At 39.8% G+C, this 24840-nt stretch overlaps 1 protein-coding gene and 1 pseudogene across 2 annotated transcripts in view; both read left to right on the plus strand.

Annotated features, from left to right (window-relative positions):
• lrrtm4l1 (leucine rich repeat transmembrane neuronal 4 like 1) overlaps positions 1 to 24840 on the plus strand; it is a 59140-nt gene that overhangs the window by 25396 nt on the left and 8904 nt on the right. The gene's annotated exons all lie outside the window — the stretch shown is intronic.
• On the plus strand, positions 23033 to 24062 carry LOC148102142 (uncharacterized; annotated as a pseudogene).

Consider the following 24840-nt stretch of genomic DNA (forward strand, 5'->3'; position numbering starts at 1 on the left):
CGACACGTATGTAAGTTAGTAAGCAACAGCAAAAAAATAGGTGAATAAACATATATTGAACCTCTGTCTTAATGTGACACTCATATGCCATATGCGTTTCATACCATTTACTGCCTTAAACTGAATCAATCAATAGATAAAAAATGAATGGGCAGTTCTTGTCACCTTCATAGTCAGAAGGATTTATTTCAACAACACCCATCTAGTCGAGAGCGTGTCTGTTTCATGCCAGAAGCCACAAAACCTCATTAAGTGTCATCACACAAAAAAGGGGATTTCTTTTTTTTTTTTTTTTTAAATGAAACTAACTTCTTAAAAAATTTAATATTACTTAAAATTAAGCCACACAGTATGAAATTAACTTCAAAAATGAATTTACTTTGTATTGACTTTCCATTTGCCTGCAGTGCTAGTCTTGCAGAATACGGCAATTCATCTCCAGCACACTTCTTCATCCTGCTCTTATTTAATACAAGTAAATGGGTGTAAATGGGTGTGGACAGTGCCCTAAAGCTAGTGAAGCAATAAGATCTTTGTGTGATTGGCTAAGTAGTTAATAAACAACTCGCGTAAGATGTTGTCCTTGCTTTTTATTGCTGGTACTCTTAGTAGTTTTTAACCAGAAACTTTTATCCGCTATTCTCCATTCTTTGAGGAAACAATGGTGTGTTGAGAAAAGATTTTCAAATTAAGTAGGAATGCTGGGATGTGGGATAAAGTGTGTTGCCTTCAGTTGAGATTTTTCTCAATTGTATTTGGGACCGTTTTCTTTGCAGCATTGTGTGGCTGAAGAAAACTCCAGCAATAACCTAGCATGCAAATGCCAAGATGGAGAAATGCATATGGTTTGTCGGGATGAGACTGCTGATTCTTCATATTAGGTTTAGCAGAATACATTTACTCAGGTAGAGAATTATGAAGTGCAGTAAATACATGTGTCTTTCTACCAAACAGTGTGGCGAGAAGTGATAGTAGCACAAAATCCACATGTACATTTTTGATTTCAGCTTAATGCAAATACCAGTATGGAAACATTGTCATTCACAAGGGTATCAAATACTCACATTTTCAAAACCAGTAGCATCAGACTGATATTAACAAGGTTTCCTTTGGTATTGGTGTCTTGATCAGGCTGAGTGTTGGCTATATTAAAGTTCAACATTCCAAGGGCACTGCTAGTTATAGGTTAACTGGCTAAGTTAACTCACTGAGTTAATCCAGTGGTACAGCCAGTGCAATGCACACCAATCTCGAAGGACAAAAAAAAAAGTATGATATTTCAGACTGGACCAAAGCAGCAGACCAAACGTCCACTACAGGGCCTAAATATGCTGTACTTTATGGAGCTGAATTTCTTTTTCTTCTTCTTCATGATGATCCTTGTAATCGTCTTTCAAACCCTCACAATGAATCTTTACTCATTAGTTGGAGCCCTGTAGTGTAGCATTCTAATTCTGCAGGGAATAAGCATCCACAACTATCTTCCCATTTGTCTTATTAAAACTTCCCTTGTAGCACCTTTTGATTCCTCATTGCTGTTTTATTGCCAACTGTGAAGCATTTGAGTTTAAAAAATGTGAGAAAATTAAGGCTGAAGGAAGTCAGCTGGAATGAAAATGTGGAACAAGGAGGCACTATGCCATTTGGGCTATCTATATCATTAAGAGGTTGGTGGCTAATGTGCAGCCAGGCAAGGAATCCCATGGAATCACCTCTATGTAGGAAGAGCATGGCTGTAGTACCATAAGAGGGTTTACAGCAATGACCAGTGTATCCTGACAAGCTGTCTTCGCTAGACAGACTGTACCCTATGAACCTTGAAACCGTGTGAAGGTAGTTTAGTCATAAAAAATACTTTGTTGTTCTCTTCAAAAGACATAGGTTAGAGTAATTAATTGTTTTTACATACATTTTTTTAAAGTAAGTACAATATCATTTTTGCCTTCTTTGTGCATTGCTTATACAATAAGAATTGAATAGGACAGCAACTTTTGTGCAGAGCTCTGTGTGTGTGTGTGCACTTATATGCTTCTGTGTGTGTGACAGTGCGGCCTTGCCTCAAAGTGACTGATATTTGTCACTGTATGAAGTGTTCGTGTGGGGTGTGTGTGTGTGGGGGGGCTGTTTTTTTTTTTTTTTTTTTTGTGTGTGTGTGTTTTTGCTTTTGTTAGGTGTGGGGGGGAGGGTGTGTGTGTGTGGGGGGGTTGTTTCTCTCCTTTTGCTCCCTCATTTCAGTTGCACAAAGTTGCTGGTTCGTTCTCTACAAATGTTTAAATCATTAAAGTGTGGTTTCCTAAAGGGAACAGAAACATTTGTGGAGATCACATATTTTTAAATGGCTCCCTATAGGCACAATTTTCTTTTTGAAAATCCACATCCACCCATGAAAGCATGTCTTAGCAGACCAGAATAATGCTGCCTGAAGTGCCTTTTCTACTCCAAGTGACCCGTGATAGTTTAAAAAGTTTAAATAAAATACCTATACCTCACACACCACTTACATTTGTTGCCCTGTGCTTTCTATGAGTAATGGCTGCATGGCTACTGTTTGTAATAAATTTTGCTACTTAATAAGTTATCACTAATTGATCTTGCATATTATCTGAAGACATCCTCTGTGTGAACAAATTTATTCCACTTTCTGTCATTATATTGCTGTTTCCATGGTCCTGTGGTGCACCCTGTGTGACTGTGTCTTATAACAGGGTGAAATGGCACTTGGTAGGGTAAATAGTGACTCAAAAATGGCTGTAGGTTATCTGTCTCTCTGTGTTACCCATGTGAGTAGTGACCTGTGGTTGGTGAGCCCTGCCTCTTTCCCAGTGTCAGTTAGGCACAGCGACTCCATGACTTTGAGGATGACTGGAGCTATGGAGCTATTTTTATTTATTTATTTATTTATTTATTTATTTTTATCTAATTCCGCTCATGTATTATAACTTCATTTTCTTCTTCATTGTATTGATTCAGCACTGGTCCATTTTGACATGATAGCATCACACACCTTCTACAGCTTTGTCATATACACTTCTTAACACTTTAAAAATGCATCAGATCTTAATAGGAAAAAAAACAAAACAAGACAAAAAAAAACATGCTGGATATCTGTCTATCCTGATATGGACCGGGTAGTGTGTTAGGAATGAAAGGATGCCACATCGTTTGATGAAAATAAAACATGCTTGTATCCATGCCTGACAATGTTGTGGCATGCTCCTAATGAGATGACGGACAGTGTCGTGGACGATATCCTCCCAGATCTGTTCCAGGCAGTCACTGAGCTCCCGGACAGTCTGAGGTGCAAGCTGGGGATGTCAGATGTGATGGAACATAATGTCCCAGAGGTGTTTTGCTGGAGCTTGGGGGCCTGACAGTGGTTTAAATTCCTTCATCCTCCAGGGACTGCCTGCTTTCATGTCTGTAACATGTTCTCAGGGGGAACCCTGTTTATGACTTTTTTGATCAGACATTCACACCAGTGGCTTGCTGAAAGTAACTTTGTAGTCCTCCATCAAAGTTAATGCTATACTTCCCTGATGGGTTGAGGACCTTCTATGGCCCTGTCCAGCTCTTCTAGAGTAAGTGCCTATCTCCTGGACTCTCCTGCATTATTAGTGGTGATCATTTTTGGATAAGAATATGTAAAGTTAGTTTTATATTCTGGTTATTAATATAATGTACATTCAAGTTTTGTTAAATGTCACATTGAGGCTGTCATTTATTAAATGCTGAGTATGACACTGTCACTAGTAGTTGCATTTGGAGTGCTACTTGCACTTTTGCACCCTCTGGCAAGTGTCAACAGCCACTTCAGTAGAAAAAAGGGGAAAGAAAAACAATATCTCCTGTAGCTGTTTGGCAGTTCGTCAGGATAAAATCTTATTATGTCAGACAATCAAAAGTGATTTGGAACATGTGAACATGTTTTGCATAAAAACAAAAAGAACAAAACACAACAATGTCGTAATGAATTAACTAAGCTAAAATACCCGGTAGTAAAAGGAATAATAGCCAAATTTCTACTATATTTAGATGCATTTAAATTTCTGCGGCCTGCTGTTACTATTAGAGACTTTTTTTTGTATTACACAAATTTTGTCACGTCATGTTTAAGGCTCTGAAGTGAGGAAAGTAATGATGGATAGATATGTTTGGCTTGTAAATAGTACATCTATTTTTGAAAAATAGAGATAAAAATTATATGTCATCAAATTATGTATACCAATAGGAAATGACACGTAGGCTTTTTGATCGAAAGAACCACTGTAGATTCAGAGGAGGAAACGTGTATGAGTAATGCTTTCCCCTCTTTCAACAAGTACCAAAAATATAACTGAATGAGACACCATTTACTCAGAGCCTGCTCCCATGTAATTTTGTTTTCTGCACTATCATGTTCAAATGCAAATGCCTACACAATATGGGAGTTTTCTTTCCAGAGTAGAAGGCATACATGAGTGAGAAGAAATACAGCTTATTCTCTGAAATAGTGAATGGAGATAAATTTGAAATTTCGGCCCCGTTACACTAGTCAGTTCAACTGAATTGTAGGGGTGATGAAATCAGAATGAGATCTTCTTACACTTAAAGTATATTTGCAATAAGGCACATATGGTGCATGAATCTCAGATCGGAAATCACACATTTCACAAGACATTGCAGTCAGTCTTGAATACTTGGCAGCAATGTTCGCAAAGCTGTTTAATAAGTTTACTCTTTACAATTTTTTGTTCATTTCACAGGATCATGTCCACGTCTCATTCTCAGATATATCCTTTAATCCAGGATCAGATAAGTACTACAATAGTTCAGTAGACCCATCATATGAATGTATGTCATTATATTTATCTTCTGATTATTGTATATTTTTCAGTACAGTTAAAACATGTTTCCTGGAGAAACTGATGCTTTAACCTGACACTAGACTGTGTATCAAATCAACCTCAAACTATTTCCGTATATACTGAGGGAAAACACAATTTAAGTCTCACTTAATCTCATACCTTACCTGGTCTCAAATCCTCATTTTATTTATACCAGTGCTTCCTAGAAATGGAACAGCTTCCCTATCTTCCTTAAAAGCATTGTGTGGTATGCGGATATTAATAACTGATAGCCTGAGGTGATTTAAAGTCATCTGACATAATCCTAAAATTTGCAAACTTTTTTTTCTTTTTCCCTATAAAATTCCAAAGATGAACATATTAGAAATTGCTGCTTTACACACCCAAAAATGAGAAATGAACGTCTTTCCTTTCATATCATGTGAAGACTTCTGTCAGTCTCTTAAATGTTAGTGCATCAAAACATTCACAAAAAGAAGGATTGGCATAAAAATGAAATAAACCACCCCAACCAATCTGTACCACGTGATCACTTAGACATAGTGATGGTTCTGTTATCTTTTAGGCATGTGTGACTGTTAATGGAACTGGCACACTGGCATTTATTGATGTTTATACTGCGGACAGTATCAACACAATGAATTCAGGGTTCTAAGCCAAGATTCAACATCAAAATTTAATGGACAATTTTCATCATTTACAAGACCATTAATTATAAACATGGGTTCATAGTAACCCAAGAGCTTGACAGTATCTGGCTGACCAGTCAAAGACCTACTTTGACTGGTCAGCCAATAATTAGATTTCATTTACTTACAGAAGCATAAATCAAAGGCAAAGAGATCATACAACAAGCTGACTGTGACTACAGTGGAAGCATCGTTGAAGGTGTCTGCTGATGAAGGTTCACGATTTCACGCAGCTGTAAAATCAAAAAGATTTTTCACAAATTTTTAAACATAGTTGTATGTTGTGTATTTGTCCAATTACTTTTTAAAGCTCTAAACTTTGGGATTATGTGCCAAACAGTTCTTTTTATATTGAAAACTACTCAAATTAAAGCAGAGACTTGACACTTGTGAAATGTGCACTTCATTGTCTTATGTCAAAATTAATTTGCCAAAGCACAGAGCCTGAATAGTACTGAAAAGTGTACAGTCTGGAGTATAGCGCTGGGTAAGTGGTACAGAAAACCCTCCAACCATGATAGAAATCAATTACTGTAAACACTGCACATGCAGTATATAAACCATAGCAGTTTGGTATTATGGATAAACAATGGGGTGTTTGAAAGGCTTAAATTGAGTTGAGTTATTTCTTTTTTTACCTCTTATAAAATGAAACTGTACCACTGCCTAAACACAATACAATTAATCATCTAAAAAGGTTTTTATCATGATCATTACATTATGAAAGAGTCCATTTTAATTTACATCTTTGCCTCTTACTGATGCCAAAACCTCCCTTGTGTAACCGTTGGCCAAACTACTGTCCAGATGAAATAATTGAATAATAAAAGTGTTTACAACATCTCTATCATACTTAATCATATTAAAATGTATTGTATTGCATCAGACAGTCCTGACTTGAATTCCATTTACTCAGTGACTACAGATCATGATTCCCTATTAAAATATTAAGTCAGTTTGTGAAGGAAACACAGAAGCAAATTACAGTTTCTCACATCTTCAGATTTAGAAATAATCTGTAAGACTGAGCAAAGGCTCAGGAGACTTGCTGCAGCACAGTTTTGCACCATATTACATGAACTCACACAGCAGACTGTTGGTTCCCTTGTGTCACTTTGCTAATGAGTTATTCACGCTTATAAAATGTTGATTAATTGAACGGTCTCTGACCACATAATAAAACATGTGAACTCTGATTCAGGGTGACTTTCTCCCTATATTAGTTATTGTTTCATTTCATGATAATATTTCATAAAGTGAGTCACTGTAGTCTTATTTCCAATGTAAAATAAATAAATAAATGAAGGTCTAAAATAGGAAAATGGAAAACTGACCTCCCGTTCGTGTCACTCTTGCAGAAATCAATAATCACGATTGTAACCATGTTACCAAGATATGACCTAGACAAATACAAGTAAGATGGCATTGGGGAAGGACGAATTAATTTTTAATCAAACAAATGCAGAAACTTGGTTGTAAAAGCTGAGTGTTATAGAGAAGAACTAAGGAAATGCCATTTCTGAGATGAGAGGATCTGCGGGGAGCCAACATGACCAAAGAAGAGCCCCTGCATTTCTAGCGGGGTCCCAGAAGACGTGTGGAGAAAACGGGGAGATTTTGATTTAAACACTGTGCCTCCCAGTGCACAGCCAAACTGTGTGATCTAATAACATTAATTCTATGAGAAAATGTGTCAACTGTCAGTTGAGATTTTGCTGTAGTGTTCCTAATGATTATATCTGTGTCTGGTTTCATTAAGCCATTGTAGGCACTGCCGAGGGCTTGGGGACCCATGTATCTGGATCCACACTGTTGTACAAAAGTTTAAGATGTTCAGATTTTTACAATATGTAGCCTCATTTGGAAGGCATCTGATTTGCCTCAAGTGAATTTCGCAGTGTGGCTATGGTAGTAGGTTTAGAGTTTGACTACTCTTAAGACTCCTGTATCATACAGTACAGCCTCAACAGAGACCTGGTCTCAACAATCTATTTGAACAGACAGAAGCAACAACAAGGCTTGTCTTCACAGATGAACTGGGAGATTAAACATTAACTCTAATTTAAGATTACCAAATTAACTATTATTAACCAAATTACCTATTAGCTCCACTAGTCTGAGAAGAGATATGGAATTTATGATGGCTGTAGATGCTTTTGGACAGAAATAAATGCTTGTTTGTGCAGCAAGACAGCCCACATTGTTACTGTGTGTTCATGACTGTTTAATAACTATTTGTCAGACTCTGTGTTTGACATGTTTTTAGACTTTTAGTGTGGGAATCAGTGACAGCTGATAGAGCAGCAGACTGATGGCTTTGGTGGGAATATGTATCATGTTTTCTTAGACTTCTCTAGAGAGGGGGAAAAAGATTGCCTTTAAGCGATGCTGTTTGGCTGATTGTGCTTATTAAATCCTGCATTGATACATTTGGAGTGAAACTACCAGTTTAACTGCACTCATCTCTGCTTAGGTTTTGGATTAATGCCGAACACCTGGCCGATATCCAGTATCTGGTACATTTTAACGAAAGAGGACTGAGTAGTCAGGTTGATGCTAACATTAAACTCCGGTAATTTCTCTACTTATAAAGCTAACATCCCTGATACAGATGATAGATGGTTTTCCTACCTCATCTTCAACTGATATCCTGTTAGACATCCTTGTTGGTAACAGATGGGGCTAGGGATGAGCATCAACTGCTGCAATAGTTTTTCTGGATTTTTGTAGCTGGTAGCATTTTGTAGCATTGTCACAGATATTGCATGAGATGTTAGGAAAAATCAGTTTGCAACAATTCATATGAAGGGGGACAAGTGCAACCCAACATCTTTGGATATCGCTTAAGGGAAATGTATAACAGAATAGCCCACCCATGACGCAGATTTACTACCGTTAATGCTAGTTTTAAAACTGCATTTTCCAGGTATGTAGGTCATTGGGAACAACATCTAAATTCAATTTCCTTGAATTTCCTATATCATTATAGCCTTACCTTCTAGTCACTTCATAAAGTATTCGCTTATGTGACAGCAGCAAGACCAGGTAAGAGTTTAAGCATTTTACTGAGGTAAAGATGGGTTCAGTACACAAAAAAAGAGTAGACCAAGGCGAAAAAGAATGAGACAGAACTGTGTCAAATATATGGGGAAGCTAAGACTAATAAACTGCTGGAACTGAAAGAATATATCTAATGATTGGACAGAGGTATGGGGAAAATGCAGTTTAAATATACAGGGGAGACAGTTGCACACATGTGCAACATGCTTGGGTGGAGTAGGCAGTGATGCAGGAAGGTGGCACAGGAGGGCAGTAAGTAGGGACAGTTAGGAATCATGCCAAGCCTTCACATTATGGCGTTATTTTTGTGCCACTATTCTGAGCGCACGTAAAAAAAAAAAAATTGCAGGTGCAAGTGTTGCATTTTGAGGAGAAATTTATTTCAAGCGAAGAAAAGCTAAATTTGAGTGAACAACATTCATTGCTGCATGCAAAAAAATGTATTTCAGTGTTTGCTATTATCCATACACACACACACAATAGCAGCCCCTCTCGCTCAGTTTTTGCATTTGCGCTCGCTCGCAATGTGTTGCTTGCGCTCTCAACATTTCTGCCCGTGCGCGCTCAACTCTTTCTGTACACCGTAAGGCTGCCACGATTACGTCGACTATCAAAATCGTCGACGACTGATTTAATAGTCGACGCGTCGTTTGAAGCTTTGTAAGATCCCAAAAGACGCAGGAATAAGTAGTAGGATTTAAGAGTGTAATAACGGACTGAAACAGAAGATGGCAGCACTGCATGTACAAGGATGCCAGCTGCCGTTAAACCCCGAAGAAGAAGAAGAAGCTGTGTCCCAGAATTCATAGCGCAGCCCAGCTCAGTTTCCAACAATGGCGGCAGCTAGTTAGTTTTAATATTATTCTTATTATTCTTTCTGGGTCACAAAATAAACGTTTAACATATTTTCAGGCGAGAATGTAGCTGTGTAAACCTCAAATATCTGCTCAGTTTATCAAGACACCACATATTTTCAAAAGCACTCCAACGTTTTTCAGAGACGTCTGTTACCCAGTAGCTCGATAGCTAGCCGGGGGCTAGGCTAACTAGAGCTCGTGAGAACACCGGACTCCCGGCAAATCGTTTTCAAACCCACCGCCATCTTTCGCTACTCAGGTTAAATGTATATAAGTCACTTGGATAACTTAAAAATGTTATTGTTTGGCTTTTTTTTTGTATTTTATTTGTTCCTGAGTAAATGTTTTGGCTGAGATTAAAGTTATAGTTTTTACACAGCTGAATAAACGTCAAGCAGACAGCTGATTATCAGAAGTGTGAGATGCTGGAGAATTTACTCCGGTGTCCTGTTATATTTTAGATAGCAAGGAGTTTATTAAACTTCACCAAAACAATCTGCAAATTTCATTAAAATTTAATAAACTATCATCTTGTCTTTATTTTTAGTTAGCACATACCTGAAACACTTAAAGCTGTAAGCTAATGATAGTTATATAAGAGCAGATGCATGCTGGTGCAATAAGCTGTACGTTTTACGTCCAATGGATGATGATCTGATTAGTCGACTAATTGCAAAAATAATCGTTTGTGGCAGCCCTAGTACACCATTATATTTGTGCCACAAAACCAGCCAATCACAGACTTGGATGCAAAAATATCTGATTGGCTGTTCTGGTCTCCAATCAGCTCGAAATGACGAAATGCAGTATCCCAGAATCCATTTTGTCCAAAACTCAAACGAGGCCGTGGCAGAGGAACACAGAGCGGCGGCGTTTGAAATATTACTCTTTCTGTGTCACAAAATAAACGTTTTAAGATATTTTCATGTGAGAATGGTGCTGTGTAAACTTCAGGGTGAGGATGCCCGTGGGTAACAGGCATCTCCAAAAACATTCTTCCGGACTGATATTGTCAAAGTGCTTGGAAACGTCCAGCTCCAGGTCTCAAATGTTTCCTCTCGATTTTAGTTGGGCCTCTTATGGACAAAACAAGACTTTTCTCAATTTAGTGGCCAAATTAAATGGACCGCTTTCACTGTGTCCCTATGGGTGAGATCCACACCCATAGTATCATGCTGCCACATGCTTCATCCAAATATTTCAGTTTCTGACTCAATGGTTTTCCTCATGCTCATAGAGTTGTTTTAAATGCTCGCACTCATGATAAAGTATTTATTGATGGCGAGTTGTTGACATGGTCGTCCTTGTGTCAGGTTATTTTGTCTCTGCAGAGAATTTCTGAAACTCTATTAGCGTGAATGTGACTGCTCTTGGTTTTTACTCTGATGAAGTAGGTCGTTTCTAGGTGCTCCTATGAATACTCAGCTTTAGAATTTATTTCAGCCCTTCCCCTAATGTGTGTTTCACAAATTCATTGTGCCATTTTATTTTTTTTTCTTGACACGCATCCTTTTATACACACTTGTGTACTTTTCTAAAGAATTTAATTAGCCACAGTGGAACTTTTAATTTAGTTCTTGACACATCTCAAGGATAATTGAAGCAAAGACGATACACCTGACTATAATTTGGAGAGCCCTGGGGTTTGATTGTTGTAAATAAGAAATTGTATTTTTTTTAAAGTGTGTTGATTATACATTACCGATATATAGACTATAGGTTATTTAACATACATTATTGTTTAGAAAAGTTTGAAAAATTGCTTATCACCATATAGTGTGATGTTTAAAAAATGATTTGCGTGCTGCTTTAGCGCACTCTACTCTTGACTTTTCTGTCCAATAAAGGCAAAAAGAATCAAATTAAAAATAACATATATGTACAAATGTATTATGTATATGTTGCAATTTCAAATCAAACAGTACAAATTCACTTTTCAAAGATGGAGGAAACATTCAAGTCAATAAACAATCCAGTGGGCTCAGTGAAGACAGCAGTCAATAAGGTTAAGAATGCACAAAAGCTAAAACAAAAAAACCCTAATGTTTAGTTTTTGTTTTTTAAATTCTTTTTGTTACCATTTTGCTGTTGTTGCTACAGAGTTGTTTGCCAGAAGTTGGCATATGTCACCATTGTCATGTAGAGGATTCTTTGTAATCGCATTAGTTTTGGTTCTGCACGATGAGGTGGAGTGGAGAGTAGTAGATCTTGTGGTAGGGTAGTTTTATGGTTCTGACCTAAGCAGTTTCAAGAGCATCCAGCTGTGCTTTCTATAACCAGCTCCAAGGTTTTGCTGAAATTTAGTAAGTAGTAGTTAGCTGTGTAACATAGTACCTTGCCACTCCCAACTAGGCCATTTGATCAATGATTGTGAACCGATATGCTGCTGCAGTATCATCAGCGCACATCAGTCCAGCAGAAACACATTGGATTTACCCTGGATTGAGACAAATGTATTTTTAATTAAAATCTAAATCAGTAAATTGGAATTTATTTGAAAAGGGGTTCTATTTTATCACATGCCTCTATGGTGAAATAAAAAGACAAGCAATTCTGTCATTAAGTTTTCAATTTGTTACCATTTGCATTAGTGTTTGGCAGGTTTAACAGACAGCTGCAGGAGAAGTGTTGTTGAAACTGCTGAGGCTTTACATTCACAGATGAAGGACGAGCGTTAACAAGTGTGACAAGGAGACAGAGAAAGTAACCATATGTGTTCTGACAACGGAAGGTAGAGAAAAGGAGAGTGAGGTGAGTCTGTGCATGCAATAGAGTGAAAGACCCTCTGAAAATCCTGTTGTTCGTGATGCAACACTGTTCTTTATTCTTCTAGTTTAAGTATATTCATGATTCAAGGCAGATAATCACTGAAGCTTTGTGTGATGAAACATACTTCAAAATTAGTCAAATCTTGCAATCTAACCTCGTCACACTTGCCAAGCTGGCCCTTTGGTGTTACCTAATGTGAGCAGCATTCTAAGGCGCAGGAAATAATATTGGTGGTATCCAACATTTGGATATGAGACTCAAATGCTGAGATGTAAGAAGATGTTCTGTTTTAAGTCCTGCAGTGAAATAACACAAATAATGTGTGACACTGTGGCCACGTCCTTCATTACACTAGCAGAACATTCCTTTTTGAGTATGATTGCTGAGATGATGCATGTAACCTAACAAGGTCAAAAATTATTACTTGCCTTATTTATTTATGTATTATTGTTTGAGATATGTGAAGTCAGATTTATTGCGTGCTACATAATATATACAGAGAAAGACCTGAAGGGAAAAAAACCTGCTGCTTCTAATGCGGTCATCCATCACCTGCCTGAATCACAGCTATCATAACATTCAAGCAGAGATAAACATGCATGTGCATACACTTAAATAAATATGCATACACATTGAGATATTTCATTAGGGGTGTGCTCACTTTGCTCCCAGCCACAAATCACTGAACCGGATGTGCTCAGGGAAATCATTGAGCTCTACATTTAGACCATGGATTAAATGCCTCCCTTAATTTGTACAAATAGAATATTGTTTGTTTGGTTTTTTTTTCAACTTCACATGACATAAGAACAGTTTACTCTTACTTCTGGTTGTACTGGCCTACTTCAAAGTGGATATCTTTACTGGGCAGTACTATGCAAAAATGTTGAGCCACACCTTGTTTCAGGAGAACAGTTCTCCTGACTTTCTAAAGGTCTTTCAAATTTTTTCATGGATATTGGCTGTTTTTTTTGTTTGTTTGTTTGTTTGTTTGTTTTTTACCCTTTCTCCGTCCCGTCCTTGTGCTTGACCATTTTCAGAGGCATGTTTTTCTTTGTTTGTTAAGCCACTAAATGCTGACTTATGGATCATTCAGACATACTGTAAACAAGGTTACCTAGCTCAACAGATGACCCAATGTTGTGTCTACAAATAACAGAAAACTTGGCAAAGAATAGTTTTTATATTTTATCTTTAGATATTTTGATACTGGCAGTTTGTCACAAAAACACACCATTGGTTCCCATTTCTTGAGCTGAAATTATGAAAAATGCCTATGATAACACAGTTCTACAGGCATAAAATTGTATTTCTGCCCCAACAAGGTTGATTCCCAAAAATCTAGTAGTAAAAAATTTGTCATATCATGCCATGGTGCTGTGGGAGTCCCGTGGACAAGTGGAGGATAAAAGAAGCGTGGCAGGCTTAAACTATTTACAGCAGATGATCAGTATCTGTAAGTCACGTCCTTAAGGAATAGAAAAAGTGCAATAAAGAACTGACATCAGACCTGAAAGATGCATCTGTTGGCCCATCTACAGTTTGCTGAAGCCTAATCAGAAATGGTATCATGGCAGCTGTCAAGAAGTCATTCTTAACCCTTTAAGACCTACCATAGAACCAAGTCCGCCAGAGCTTATATTATATTTTTACATGCTGTAGTGCCATTTTTGGGAGCATTTCAAGTTGCTATACATCAATACAACCATTACAGCCTAGATTTTAATAATATGTATGAATTAAGTGCATAGTGATTACATAAATTGCAAAAAAGTGCAATAAACTACAAAAAAATTGAAAATCGTTTTTGTTTTTTTAACATATATTTCTAGTTAGAGAAATTTAAGAGGCTTATCCCTGAAAACTGTAAATACAAAAAAGGTGCACAAAATAGTTTCCCACCACAGGAAATTTATTTTAAGTGTCTTCATAGTTTTATTTTTGAAATACACCAATTTTTATATACTGCAGGAAAAACGAAAATAAATATTATAGTGCAAATTTGCAAAAAAGCAGCATATGCATCAAAATAAGCTATTTTCAGCAGTGCAATATGAGTCCTAAGCATCCCAGAAACGACACAGAAAGTCATAAAGTCAAACATAACTTTTAAAAACACCAGTATAGGCTCATTGAGGCCCGGACGGTAAAAAAACTACATTTTCACAAAATGACGTCACTTCCGGTTTCGGGCAGGTCATGGCGGACATGCGATAGTTCGCGCTGACGTCTAATCCAATGTAGGAAGTGTTATGATCAGCTGATCGGATCGGCAAAGCGTGTTTCTGGAATATTATGTTTTTGTTGCTGCAAGCGCTTTTTATGCAGTTTTTGCAAAACTATATGTGGAAGGAAACCGTGACCGAGGACAAGCTGATGGCATAAGATGTAAGTACAACTCCTCAGGTTTCATATGCAAAAAAAATTATTGCGCTAGCTCACGTGGTTGCAGAGCTACCGGGATTTTAAAATAGTTACACAAACAGAGCGTGCCCGCTCCGACCGGTTTTAAAGGGTTATGGAATGAATTTTCTGTCCAGAAGAACTGGACTAACAGTCAATGGCAACAACTCCTATGGAGTCATGAATCCAAATTTTACATTTATACATTTCAAGTCACTGTAAACATGTATGGATGAGGTGTACAACAGTGAATGTCGGCAGCCTTGTTTTAACAAAATAAAATAAAATAAATATTGTATGCGCTGTATTTCCAGTGGTATTGTGAATCTTGTCAAGACTGAACGCAGAACAATACGATCAGATTTTGACCCGCAATACAGTGCCATCTGGAAAGCATCTGACTGGCAGAAGCTTCATTTCTCAGCTTGCAAACATATTGCCAATACAATAAAAGCATACCTGAATAGAAAAATAAATATAGAATGGAATGCAATCAGGCATGAATTTCTTCCCTGGACCTCGACATTATTGAAGCAGTGTGGACTCATCTAGACACAGAATGAAACAAAGGGCAGACAGTTTCTTTGAATATTGTCCAAGAACTACTTAGTGCTTAAAGAAATTACAAGGTTATTTCAAAATATGTACTTCAAAGTTGCTTGGTTGTTTGTTTGTTCTTTTACATTTGTATAAACTCTGTTTTTGCTTTATATACAGTATGTGTAGTTACCCAGATCCCAATATTTCTATGTAACACTGTGAGCAACAAGTCACATTTGACAGACCTTGCTAAAAACTAAATTAGAGGTCCTTAATGGATGAATTTCAAGTCATTGGTGGAGAGTCTATTATTTTACCTTTTAACTTTTATTTCTATTGAACACTGTTATATAAAGAGAGCATCCTCATTACTTGTCTAAGGAGCTTGGAAAGAAAAGCGTCTGGACTTCTTTAAGTTGCTTGAAGACGTTTCAACTCTCATCCAAGAAGCTTCTTCAGTTCTAGGGTCAAATGGTGGAGAGTCCCAGATTTAAGGTCTGTGGGACTAACCCACCCTATCATGTGATTTCCTGAGGTCAGAAATCACATGATTGGGTGGGGCTAGGTTTCACATTGAGCTCACCCAAAACCTTGGCTGATTGTGACCTACACCCATTTTCACACCTTGGCTCATGTCATTAGGTAGAAGATCAATAGGGGGTCCATTGTCCCTCTCTGTGGGAAACTCCCACAGAGCTTAAATCTGGGACTCTCCACCATTTGACCCTAGAACTGAAGAAGCTTCTCGGATGAGAGCTGAAACGTCTTCAAGCAACTTAAAGAAGTCCAGACGCTTTTCTTTCCAAGCTCCTTAGACTACAATGACTCGGATGACTGAGAACCTTCACAGACATCCTAATTACTTCAAACCATCTACAGATATCTTTGTTCACAGTGGCTTTTATATTGTCATGTTCATGCAGAATTAGTATTGCAAATTATTAACCAAGAAAGACGATTGGTTCCTAAAGAATAAGAGGATTGAGTATTTGTTTGTGTTCCAGAAAGAAAGTCAGACTGAGGGCTTTTTGTAAGTATTCATGCTGTAGAGATCAAGAGCTTATATGGGCATTAGCTCCCCAGAAAGAGCTCCCCTGTTTAATTGTTATTGTGTTTTGTTCTTTGTTTTTCTTTGAGTAAAAATATGCCAGGTTGTGGTGCTTTAATTTTCCTGCCTTGTTGATGGTTAGAGGTGTTCCATTCATGTACATGAACACGCAAGAGTGGCTATTTTCATACATAAACTTATAACTCAAAATTAAACTATATATCCTTTGTCTCATTAACTTTACATTTCACAATTGGCACATTCTGTCAAGTTCATATTGTCTGCCTGCCTTTGAGGGACTTTGAGGGAACATGCAACTTCACACAAACAGGGCGGAGAATTAGAACAGGGTAATTGGTGCTCTGAGTGGAGTAAGAAGCTTGTGATCCTTTTGAGTGTGGCAGGCATATGTCTGTGTTACTTCCAGCTGTCCTAACTGAGAGCAAACTAATTACATCATGTTTGCACAATGCTAATTAGTATCCTAATTAAAAACATAACCGCTTTAGTGGGGGGTGGATGAAAGTAGGTTCAGCTCTGGACATGTAACCTGTGTTCTTAAAAGACCAGGACTTAGTCTTAAAAGTGCTCATTTGTTCACTGGTATGCCTATGTAGCATAAGAGAAACATTTATAATTATGAAGCTTTTAATGATGGTGTTTTTTAGTAGGTTTTTATATGCAATTATATACAAGCAGAGAAAGAGTTGTGTGAGTTTGCCACGCTGTTTTCAGAGTTTCATTAAAATTACTTTTCTTTGTTTGTTTTTCAGTACAAATACATGGATTTAAATTCTTTTTCTCGCATGCTTCATCCACACACAAACACTATTTATTTATTTACTTACTTATTTATAAGTAACTCAGTACAGTTTATTTATAGAATATTTTTCACAGACATAAAGTGCCTTACAATAAAATAAGCAAATGCTAGGAGTAACCACAAAAAAATATGAAAGCTAATAGAATTACACTTTAGTAGAAATACAAAACCATATTTTAAAGAACAAAAACAAAAAGGATTTAAAAAAGAAGGCCTGGTTAAGGGGAGAAGTTTTGAACGGAGTCCCCAGAGTCAGATGTATCTCTCCAAAAGTTGATTCTGTTCATCTGGACGTAGCGTTTTGTGGGAGAAACGTTTTGTCACTCATCCAAGTGACTTCTTCAGTCTCAGCTGACTGCAGGTTTCCCCAATCTTATAAACATACATTTGCATAATGACTGAAACCAGCCCACTGAAAGAACAATGGGCTGGGAGGTCAGTTCCTTAATGTTAATTATACAAATTCCTTAATCTTAATTATGCAAATTCTCATGACCATTGATCAACAACCACTGACCAGTGATGGTGTAGGTGTACATAGACTGCAGAGTCCTGGCCTGATGAGGTAGCTCTTCTGTGTTGTGCCATCTGCTTCGCCAAAGGTTGTTTGGTTTCCCCGATGTATAAATCCTGGCAATCCTCCTGGCACAACACAGAAGAGCTACCTCATCAGGCCAGGACTCTGCAGTCTATTTACACCTACAGGCCAGTGGACACTCTTTCAATGATGAGGGTGTACACATCTTGGACAGGGAGGAACGCTGGTTTGAGTGCGGAGTCAAGGAAGCCATTTACGTGAAAAGGGAAAAACCATCTCTGAATCGAGGAGGGGGCCTAAGGGTACATCTTTCGCCATCTTAAAATGCTGTGATTGCAGCCATTCCCCAACGCTCTGTGAATGGTACTCATGGCCATTGATCAGTGGGTTTTGGTCAGTGGTTGTTGATCAATGGTCATGAGAATTTGCATAATTAAGATTAAGGAACTGACCTGCCAACCCATTGTTCTTTCAGTGGGCTGGTTTCAGTCATTATGCAAATGCACTGTTTATAAGATTGGGGAAACCTGGAGTCAGCTGAGACTGAAGAAGTCACTTGGATGAGTGACGAAACGTTTCTCCCACAAAATGCTACGTACAGATGAACAGAATCAACTTTTGGAGATTTACTTACCTGGATGATTGAGCATGTATCAAGAAAGAGTCAAATGTAGTTGAAGTCGTAGACTATTCCAAAGTCTAGATGCTGCAGTCCGTTTCCTCTAGTCTTAAATCTCGTACAAGGAACAGCTAATAAATTTTGAGCCTGCAAACGAAGACTGCAAACAGCAGTGTGTTTAACAAGAAATAGGTTAGGGTTAGGATTAGATAAATAGTCTGGAGCTAGTTGATTTAATGCTCTGTATGAAAGTATGATCCATCCAATTTCTTCCGCTTATCCGGGGCCGGATCACAGGGGCAGCAGCCCAAGCAGAGAAGCCCAGAGCTCCCTCTCCCCAGCCACCTCCTCCAGCTTATCCGGTGGAACACCAAGGCGTTCCCAGGCCAGCCGAGAGATATTATCTCTCCAGCATGTCCTGAGTCTGCCCTGGGGCCTCCTCCCGGTGGGACATGCCTGGAAAACCTTGCCCAGGGGGCATCCTTGTCAGATGCCCAAACCACCTCAACTGGTTCCTTTCGATGTGGAGGAGCAGCAGCGGCTCTACTTTGAGCCCCTCCCGAATGACCGAACTTCTCACCCTATCTCTAAGGGAGAGGCCAGCCACCCTTCGGAGGAAACCTATTTCCGCCGCTTGTATTCACAATCTCGTTCTTTCGGTCACTACCCACAGCTCGTGACCATAGGTGAGGGTAGGGACGTAGATTGACCGGTAAATTGAGAGCTTCGCTTTTATACTCAGCTCTCTTTTCACCACAACAGACCGGTACAGCGTCCGCATCACTGCAGCCGCTGCGCCAATCCATCTGTCGATCTCCGGCTCCCTTCTCCCATCACTCGTGAACAAGACCCCGATATACTTAAACTCCTCCACTTGGGGCAGGGTCTCGTCCCTGACCCGGAGTGGACACTCCACCCTTTTCTGGCTGAGGACCATGGCCTCAGATTTGGAGGTGCTGATTCTCATTCCCACCGCTGAAAGTATGAGAATTTTAAAATTAATTCTCAAAATACCTGGAAGCTAATGTAGAGAGTATAAAATTAGGGTAATGTCAACTTGTTTGCTAGATCATGTAATGAGTGTGGCTGCAACATTTTGTATCACTTAGAGGTGGGAAAGAGATGATTTATCTAATATAGTAAATAGGGTATTACAGTAATCTAGATGCAATGACACAAATGCATGAACAATTTTCTCCAATTCAGGGGGACAGACTATAGCTACTAAATTAGTGTCCCCTAAGTGAGAGAAAGAGAGGAATGTGATCAAATATTTCACTGAGATTGCGAACACTGGAGTTCGCAGATGAACAAAAGGAAGCAATCACTGCACTCTTTCTTAAAAGCTTTTCAGGAGGAGCCATAATCATGACCTCAGTCTTATTGGAATTAAACACAAGGTCATTGTTGGAGAGCCAGTCAGTTATCTGGGATAAAAAGAGAACTAGGTTGGACAGCATATCCAGCTGGTGAGGCTCAAGACATATGCAGCTAAATGTCTTTTGCATAAAAATGATAAGAATGCCAAAAAAAAAATTGAGATGCCGGCTAAAGCAAGGATCTAAAAAGAGAATAATAACTGGTCTCGGATTGAGCCTTGCAGAACCCCAAAGGTCAGAGAAGAGTTAAAGGAAAACTTCCTTACCCTAACAGAAAAAGCCCTTTAAGACAAATAGGACAATATTGTCAACCGCATCAAATTCTATATGATTATAGACTGTAAATAAAAAAGCCTGATTGGACAGGCTTTGACTAATAGAAGCACAGTGCAGTCTGTCAGCATATATTCTAAATTTGATTGCATAAATGAATATTTTTAAAGTATTAGACATTCCATTGTGAAAAAGAATAATCAATTGTAAAAAAAAACAAAGGCAGCACCAGCAGCGGCTGTGTGTCTTCTGAGCGACACTGCAAAGCTGGATTTCCAACCAGAAAGGTTGTTAGAGACAGGGCTTTGGGGAGGTTAACTGAGCACTATCCTGTTCTGATTTTGACACACAGTATGCGCTGTGTGTCAAAATCAGAACAGCTGTGTGCCGTAGGCCTAGGTGCAGCTCTGGCTGCTTCAGACCTCAGATGCATGAGAAGAGAACGAGGCAGAGAAAAAGATGGAATGAGTAAGCCCACCTTAATTAGGGTACATAAGTGGATAGAATATATTTTGTCTGGGGTTTTTTTGTTTTGTTTTGTTTTTGGCTCTTTCAGGTCATTTTTATACACTTTTTATACATTTTTATTTTTATACCACAGCCAAATTCTGTGGTAAACAATCAAGGTATGATTTAAATGCAGAACTTTAGGATCAATTAAAGTGCTTTAACAAAAGTACTGTGTTAACTGTTTAGGAATTATTTCCATTTATGTACATAGTCCCACATTTTCAGATTATCCAATTATACAAACCTGCCTAATTTGAAATATATAGGTTTTTGTCCAGGTTTTTTTTCCCCCACTTGGAATAACCTTAAATTCTCTGGACTTCATACATGAGAGCATCTATCAATTGCAGATTTTGACAGCGACTTTGCCAAAGGATTCTGTGATCATTCACTTTAGTTTTCTTTAATGATCTTCCAGGCCTTTGGGTGTTAATCAGCTGGCTAGTACATGCCATTTTTCCCTTCTTTGCACCAGATTGTTTATCTACTCCTACAGTTTTTATATCTCTTTGTCTTTTGGTCTAAAGATGTCCTCCTTCGCTTGTATTTCATCACTATACAGTTCTTCACAGAGAGTTCCAGTGAACAGCTACCAAATGCAAATTGGCAGCTTCTGATTCCAAATGCTTGGAATCAACTCAGGATCATTTATCCGCTTAATTTGTCCCAAGATAATAGGTGGCAATATAAGTGGTTGTGAAACTGCTTGTCATTCAATTGTATGACTATGTTTGAGTGGACTTTAATAGAATACTTTTGTTTAAACCCCTGAAATAGAAACTGACATCTGCCCACCACAGAGCATATATAGAGAGAGAATATAAATAGCATATTACAGAGGACTGATATTTTCATAGAAATGCATTTTAAGTCACATTTTCTTTTGTTGATTATCTGGAATTTTTTTCAGAATTATATTTTAACTTTAATGGAAACCCATCCTCTTTTCATCCTGCACCCATATGATTTTGCAACTATGATTCTAACACAAATCAAATAGCCAAATAATGAAGTCATTTGGCAGCACTTTGTTTACAGAGCATGGTTTCAGATAATATTCTGCAAGAATGAGTAACAAAAACACCAGCAACCATACAGCCAATATTCACAACACAACTCACTCTCACAGCACTCACAGCCAGTACATTCCCTCACAACATAAAGTGTCAATTATAATTCCTAACTAGGGATCAAGAATATAGGTTTTACAGGTGTATGTGGGTGATGCAAGTGTATGTGTATGTGTGTGCGCAAGATATGATATAGGAATTCTGAAATCGGCAGTCACAAACCCACAGAGATGGGGGTTATGCAGTGGGTCGGTGTGAAAGTTAAGAGAGAGAGGATTTTGGAACTAGACCGGAAACTTTGGATTCGCTAGGTCTCTAAAATGAAATTATTGTACTGGCTTTCTTCTGACACTGAGGTCCAAATGCTGAAAAAAGCAATTGCATGTCAGTGAACAGAGACGAAAGACAGAAGCAAGCCTAATATGAAAGCACTTCACAGCGTGTAGAAAGCTTGCTCAAAGGTTGGATTAAAACACCTGTCAGTCCATGATGAAAATCATAAAACAATCCTTGGAAACCCATATTTCCTTCAAAAAACTTGATTAAAGGTTTGAATACTATTAAAACTGTAGGCCTAGTAGTCTAGTGATGGTAAATTTGATTCTTTTTACTGAATCAAGTTTTAATGAGTCACTCACCAAAGTGAATCGTTTTTTTTTTGAGTCATTTGATTCACTGAGTTAGATGACCAGAGAGTGCAAAAAATGTACATTTTCACTCAAACTTAATTTGTTTCTCTTTTCATGTAAATCCCACTGCTAAGATGAATGATTCTAAAAAAAAAAACCAACTATTTTATAGAGCAACATTTCTAAAATTAAGCAATTTCCTATCAAAATTGCTTAATAAACATTTATTTTGTTTATTTGTATTTTATTAGTATTTTCCTTAAATGTGTCAAATATATATTTTCTCATCTAAATGTCCACTGAGCTGTGAGCCAAGGGGCAGTAATGCGCCTTAACATTGGTTGCCAACCAAGAAGAAGAAAAAGCTGTGAGCCAGGAGGGAGGGGGTGAGTGATTCGTTCGCTCTATGATTCAGCACAGGAGGGAGGGGGTGAGTGAGTGAGTGATTTGTTCGCTCGCTCTACGATTCAGCACAGGAGGGAGGGGGTTAGTGAGTCCTGAGTGATTCGCTTACGTTTGCGATTCAGCACAGGAGGGAGGGGGTTAGTGAGTGAGTGAGTGAGTGATTCGTTCGCTCTATGATTCAGCACATGAGGGAGGGGGTGAGCGAGTCCTGAGTGATTCGCTTACGTTTACGATTCAGTACAGGAGGGAGGGGGTTAGTGAGTGAGTGAGTGATTCGTTCGCTCTATGATTCAGCACAGGAAGGGAGGGGGTGAGTAGCTCAAATGTACCGTTAGCATGTTAGCAGAGCGATGCTACTGTGAACCAAGGAGCTATTTTCTTGATGTGAGCTTCTACTCAGGGTTTTTTTCTTCCAGTTCAGAGCAGAAATGCTTTTGTTAAGAAACTGGCTGTTGTTTTCCCCCACACAATTTTAATTATAAGCTTGTGGTGGACCACTAGAGGGCTCCACTCACACCCAGTGTTGAGGAAGTTGTTCCTGTGTTTTGTGGCAGATATGTGCAGTTGATGTTGGAGATGAATAAAGATGGAGTGAGAACTGAGAGCTCTGTGTCGTCGATGCTTACCTCCACATTGGTGACCCCTGACTTGAGCATGCAACGGGCCGCAGATAACGCAGACTCCGCTATGGATGCATCAGCGGCCGCCGGACCTCCGCCTCCTGTTGCAGCTACGTTCGCTGTGGCGCTGAAACTGCCGGACTTTTGGCTCCATGACCCCCCGTCATGGTTCGTACACGTGGAGGCTCAGTTCGCCCTTCGCGGCATCTCGGCTGACGACACGAAGTATCACCATGTGGTGGCCTCGCTCGACCCACTGGCCACCCGTCGCATGATGACGCTCCTCCGGGACTCACCCGCCCAAGGGAAATACGCCGCCCTTAAAGAGCTGCTTCTTCGGCGCTATGCCCTCTCTGACGCTGAACGAGCCGAAAAGCTCCTCAACCTGTCAGGCTTGGGTGGCAGTACCGCGCTCGAGCTCATGGAGAACATGCTATCGTTGCTCGGGCCGGATGACGGGGGATTCCTCTTTGCCCACCTCTTCCTCCGCCAACTACCAGCCGCCGTGAGAGCTGTCCTCGCAAACTCCCCGCTTCTGCCTGCGATGGATTATCGCTCTCTGGCTGAAGAAGCGGATTGCATTCTCCTGGCTAGCCGCACTTTCGATGTTCACGCCCTGGCTACGGACTCGCCGGCGGCACCTTCCACGCCTCCACCTGCCTCCCCCGGAGCATCCGCCCCCTTGCTGACGGCAGGGATTGCTACACGCCGGCACCGCGGAAAGAGCATCTGTTTCTACCATCAGCGTTTTGGCGACAGAGCGCGTCGCTGCCTGCCGCCTTGCGCTTTCACGGCCCAGGGAAACGGACCCGCCAGCGCGCCGTAGCAGCCGCGACCGCTGGCAATACAGAACGGCTGCTCTTCATAGAGGACTCGCGCTCCGGGAGACGTTTTCTCGTGGACTCCGGCTCCCAGAAGAGCCTCCTTCCCCCTACCGCTGCCGACGGACTAGCAGCGAACTGTGGGCCGCAGCTCATTGCAGCTAATGGCTCTTCCATCAAAACGTTTGGGGAAAGGTTGGTTACTGTTTGTTTTCATGGCCGGGATTTCCAGTGGAACTTTGTTGTTGCCGCTAGCTCTGTACCTATTTTAGGTGCTGATTTTCTGTGTGCTCATGGACTGCTTGTCGATGTTGCTAACAGACGTTTAATTGATGCTCTCTCGTTTTCTTCGCTACCCTGTTTTACTCGGGCCGCCGAGCCCCTGATTCGGGCGAATGTAGTGACCTCCGGGGATGCATTTCAGCGTTTGCTTCCGCTGCGTCCACCATATGACGGGCCATACAGGGTTCGTAACCAGGCAACAAACATTTCATTTTGGACTTTGGCGGTCGGCAGGAGGTTGTCTCTGTTGACAGACTTAAGCCTGCACATGTAATGCAAGAGGATCAGGTGGCCCCGGCCCAGGCCCCTCGCCGCGGCCGCCCACCTGCCACCGGGCTGATGGATTCTGTTTTTTCCCCCAGGAGCGACCCACAATCAACGGAGTCCGAGTCGTCTGCAGCTTTTTCTGACCGCCAGTGCCAGCCCCGCTCCCGGGCTGGGTTGCCCTCTGTCAGTTCCCCACCCCCCCGGTTCAGCCGTTCCGGCCGTTTGCTTAAGCCCCGGGTCCTGGACTAGTTCTGCTGGGTGTTCGGGGGGGGGGGGGGAGAGAATGTGTGGTGGACCACTAGAGGGCTCCACTCACACCCAGTGTTGAGGAAGTTGTTCCTGTGTTTTGTGGCGTGATATGTGCAGTTGATGTTGGAGACGAATAAAGATGGAG

Source organism: Neolamprologus brichardi, chromosome 7 (genome assembly GCF_056152115.1).
Source record: "Neolamprologus brichardi isolate AB-2024 chromosome 7, ASM5615211v1, whole genome shotgun sequence".
In the NCBI taxonomy this organism is placed as follows: Eukaryota; Metazoa; Chordata; class Actinopteri; order Cichliformes; family Cichlidae; genus Neolamprologus; species Neolamprologus brichardi.